Consider the following 5,575-nt stretch of genomic DNA (forward strand, 5'->3'; position numbering starts at 1 on the left):
ACATCCCGTTGTAAAAGCATAAGTTAGCCTACTAATTTGGGGCTGACAATGCTTAACCCAAGAGTTCTAAATACAAACACTGCTTACGCCATTATTGGTCACGACCCAGCACCCGACATATGCCTAATTCTACGGGGTCTGAGGTAGGATTTAAAGTACTAAGATTTCATTTGAGGTAGAATTTAAAGTACTAAGATTTCATAAAATACATGAGGTAGGAATACACAAAATATATAGTAAACATGAGGTGGGGATATATGAAATATAGTGAACTAAACGCTACTTTTGCAACAAATAAGTTTCTTGGTTTCTTGGGTCTCTCAATAGCATGCTCTTAACCTAAATCTATTGTTGTCTTCTCACATGCTTTATTAGGCAATATTTTGACAGGGTTGCATGACAGAGTAGTCTCTTACAACATGTGATTGTCCAAAGATTGAGGTAAAGGGACCCTCAGAAGGGGTGGAGGGCAAGAAACTAGGTTTATTGACCTTTTGGCCCTTGTAGATAACCAGTGGTGATATTGGCTTTCTATTCTCTTCCACTGATTCATGTATTTATCATGTTTCCAATACTATTCTGTCTTGGTTATTGTGACATTATGAAAAGTTTTGAAATTGAGTAATGTGAGTCTTTTGACTTTGTTCTTTTTCAAAATTATTTTGGCCATTCTTTTGCCTTTACCTCTCTTTACAAATTTTAAAATTACTCTGTCATTATCTACATAAAAACTTGCTAGAATTTGGTTGGGATTACATTGAATGTATAGAATGAAACTGAGAAGAATTAACTTATTAATAATATTCTGTTTTTCAATCCATGAGCATGTTATATCACTGTAATTATTTGGAGCACTTTGATTTCTTTCCTCCGTGTTTGTAGCCTTCTGATAATCTCCTGAACTTACTTTGTTAGATTCAAACCTAAGTATTTCACCTTTTCTGATGCTATAAAATATAAGATTAGGTGAGGTGCAGTGGCTCATAACTGTAAACCCAGCACTTTGGAAGGCTGAGACATGAGGTTTGCTTGAACCTAGGAGTTGAAAACAAGCATGGGCAACACACAGAGACCACATCTCTATAAAACATAAAAAATTAGCAGGAAGTGGTGGCTCACACCTATAGTCCCAGCTACTTGGGAATCTGAGGCAGAAGGATCACCTGAGCCCAAGAAGTTGAGCAACATAATGAGACCCTAACTCAACAAACAAATAACTTTTAATTCTAATTGTTCGTGGTTAGTATATAAAAAAAGCAATTGATGTTTTCATATTAACCTTGTCTTTTTCAGCCTTGCTAAATAAAATCTAGTATCACTTCCAGGAGTGTTTTGGTAGAACTTCAGACGGTTTTCTGTGTAGACAATCATGTCTTTAGCTAATCATCAGGGAGTAGTGGTCGGCACCATAACTCATCACACTGCATCATATACCATGCAATCTTGTATCTCTTTTATCTTTTCCATACTAGGATCACATCCTCCCCAAATAAATGATTAACACTTAATCCTTGCTTAAGGCTATGATTTCTAGAGAGCACAGACTTTCACAATATTTTATGTGTCCCAAAATAAATTTTAATTATTTGATTTCAGTATGAAATATTGATATAGTAACACCACAACAAACATATGTTTGTTGTTCACAGCTAATATGCAGTGAATCACCTCATAAGAATTGTAATCATCACCAAGATCAAGAAACACCTATTGATAGCAGCTCCATAAGTCCATGCATGTGTCCCATTTCAATTAGAGTCTTCAAATCTTGGACAAAAACTGTGATCTCAACCTTTAAATAATTACTCTCTTGCAAATGTACAAAATTATACATTTTTGTAATTTATGCATTTTAAGTCTTCATTAGTCTGCAGAATCTCTTGAGAGTCTTCTCACTTTATTCTAATCCACTTGTTGAAGAACCAGGTGTTTTGACTGTAGAGTTTCCCATAACGTGAATTTGGTAATTCCAAACACATGGTACAGCTAAATATATCTGTTTCAAGCTTGTCTTGTAGATTTCCTGTTCTAGACCTGAAATCAGTTATTTCTCCAAGAAGTCCTAGATTTTCATATCAAAAAAGTATTGTAAAACCACAATCCAAACCTAGAAAAGCTTGTTTTTACTGGACTGGCCAATGTTATTAGAATTTTCAGTTGACAGAACCAGGGCAAAGATAGATAGATGATACAAATTAACAGCTAGCTAGCTAACTAGATGATAGATAGATTAAATATTAGTCTGTAGCTGGGCTCGGTGGCTCGGCCTGTAAGCCCTCGCCTTTGGGAGACTGAGATGAGTGGATTGCCTGAGCCCACGGGTTCGAGACCCGCCTGGGCAGGTGAGACCTCATCTCTACAATAAAATCAGAAAATTAGCCGGGTGTGGTAGTGTGCACCTCTAATTCTGGCTACTCGGAAAGCTGAGGCGGAAGCAGGTCGAGGCTGCGATGGCCAGGAGTGGCCACTGCACTCCAGTCTGGGTGACAGAGACTTCAACTCAAAAAAAAAAAAAAAAAAAAAAAAATATATATATATATATATATATATATATATATATATATATATATATATTAGTCTGTTAGGTATACACATTTCAAATATAACCCTCAAGATTTTACCTAACCTCTTCTATATTGTTCTTAGTATTAATATATAATAAGTATTCATTTTATTTGTATTACTTATACAAATAACAATCTTAGGATACTTGCCCCACAAATAATTATTGAAAACATTTAAAAATATTTGCATATGGCTTCTCACTTCTTCTCTTTTGAAAAAAATTGTCATGCTGCATCAGCATTGTCAGGGAATATAGGTATTACAAAAGATGATTTTTTAGGTCTTTTGAGTAAATAAATATTTCTTAACAACATGCAAGAGTATAAATCATAGAAAAAATACTATATTTGACAAAAGAAAAATTAACACTTCAACCTAGAAAAATTATTTAAAAGGTGGAAAGCAAAAACTAAGTGACTGACAAGTTATTTTCAATGTATATAAGATAATATAGAATAAGTATCCACAATATCTAAATATCACTATATCATTATTTTTCTTAAAAAACAGAGACTCAGGATAAGAAAATGTGATACTTAATTTTATTTCTTGTTATTATCTTATATTCTCTACTCAGTTCTAAAGGCACTTTAAAATATCTAAATTTACAAAAGGTATTTTGGCCAAAATATCACCTTTCTTACATCAGATATTGTCATAAATGAGCAAAATTTTGATCCATTTAGAGTTGATTTTTGTGTATGGTGATAGGTAGGTGTCTTGTTTTAATCTTCTTCATGTGATCAGCCAGTTTTCCCAGCATCATCTACTGAATAAGTACTCTTCTGCCCAGTGGTTGTTAGTGGAAACTTTGTCAAAGATGAGATGGTTGAGAAATTGAGGTTTTGCTTCTGGGATCCCTATCCTGTTTCATTTGTCTATATGCCTGTTTTAGTACCAATACCAGGCTGTTTTGATTATTGTAGCCTTATAATATAGTTTAAAGTCTGGAAGTGTAATGGCTGCCACTTTGTTTCTTTTGCTGAGAATTGTTTTGGCTATTCATGGCCATTTATATTTCCATATTAATTTCTGTATTGTCATTTCCAGGTCTGAGTAGTATGATGTTGCTAATTTAATGGGTATTGCATTGAATCTATAGACTGCCGTGGGCAGGATGGACATCTTGACAATACTGAGTCTTCCAGTCCAGGAGCATGGAATGTTTTTTTCCATTTGTTTGTGTCTTCTTGGATTTCTTTGAGCAATGTTTTGTAGTTTTGGTTGTAAAGGACTTTTCCTTCTCTGGTTAGGAAGTTGCCAAGGTATTTCTTTTTTGTGTATGGCTATTGTGGATGAGATTGTGCTTTTTATTTGTTTCTCTGCCTGCTTGTTGTTGGTGTATAAGAATGTGACTGTCTTTTGTGTGTTGATTTTGTATCCTCTTACTTTGCCAAAGTCCTTTATCAGTGAAAAAAGGTTTTTAACAGATTCTCTTGAATTTTCAAGGTATAGAATCATTGTCAGCAAAGAGGGATAACTTGACTTCCGCTTTTCCTATTTGGATACCCCTGATTTCTTTCTCTTGTCTCATTGCTCTAGCTAGGACCTCAAACTATAAGAACCTTAGATGCCGGGCTCAGTGGCTCAGCCTGTAATCCTGTACCTTTGGGAGGCTGAAGTGAGTGGATTGCCTGAGCCTGCGGGTTCGAGACCCGCCTGGGCAGTGAGACCTCATCTCTATAATAAATAAAAAAATCAGCTGGGTGTGGTAGCGCATGCCTGTAATTCCGGCTACTTGGAAGGCTGAGGTGGAAGGATCGCCAGAGCCCAGCAGGTCAAGGCTGCAGTGGCCGGGAGCGGCCACTGCACTCCAGTCTGGGCAACAGAATGAGACTCCAACTCACAAAAAAAAAGAACCTTAGATAATGCAGTAGACACTTATGGAAATTGGAACTGGAAACCAATTCCTGATCAAAACCCTAGATGCCCATACCATAAGAGAAGATTGACAAGTGGGACCTCATCAAACTAAAAGTTTCTGCAAAGCCAAAGAAACCATCAAGAGAGCAAGGAGGCAGCCCACAGAATGGGACAAAATATTTGCCAACTTTATATCTGTAAAGGTCTAACATCCAAGTTCTACAAGGAGCTCAAACATGCCAAAAAGAAAAAAAACAAACAGCTCTATGAAAAAGTGGGCAAACGATCTGAATAGACACTTCTCTAAAGAAGACATATGATTAGCCAACAGATACATGAAAAAAATGCTCAACCTCACTGATCATCAAAAAAATGCAAATAAAAAACTCACTGAGATATAATCTAACTCCAGTCATGATGGCCATTATGAATAACTCAAAAAACAATTGATGCTGGAGAGGACACAGGAAAAGGGAACATTTCTGCACTGTTGATGGGAAAGTATACTAGTACTGAGAGGACAACAATAGATTTAGGTTAAGAGCATGCTGTTGAGAGACCCAAGAAACCAAGAAACTTATTTGCTGTAAAAGTAGCATTGAGTTCACTATATTTCATATATCCCCACCTCATGTTTACTATATATTTTGTGTATTCCTACCTCATGTATTTTATGAAATCTTAGTACTTTAAATCCTACCTCAGACCCTGTAGAATTAGGCATATGTCGGGTTTTAAGCAGTGTTTGTATTTAGAATTCTTGGGTTAAGCATTGTCAGCCCCAGATTAGCAGGCTAACTTATGCTTTTACAACAGGATGTAAATGATAAAGTGATAAGCCCCTTTCAGACATTCCTACAAGGTGGCAGCAGACTCAGAGGCGCCAGCTGCTCTCTATCACCGGTTTTTATCCCAGTGATAATTTACACGCAGTGGCTATGTAAACCTGCAGGGAACAAAGAATTTTATAAAAGTAACTGCCTTGCTATAATAAGCTTGTGATAATTTATAAATTTCCAGAATTAGTATATGATTTTCTACCCCACATTCACTGTATGTGTTTGCAGCATTCATATTTAAAACTTCGTTAAGTTTGGCTTTTGTTGTCCCATAATGACCATGTTATGTTATGTAAATGTTAAGCAAA

Source organism: Carlito syrichta, unplaced genomic scaffold (assembly GCF_000164805.1).
Source record: "Carlito syrichta isolate Samal-C Ts95f unplaced genomic scaffold, Tarsius_syrichta-2.0.1 Scaffold303563, whole genome shotgun sequence".
Lineage (NCBI taxonomy): Eukaryota > Metazoa > Chordata > Mammalia > Primates > Tarsiidae > Carlito > Carlito syrichta.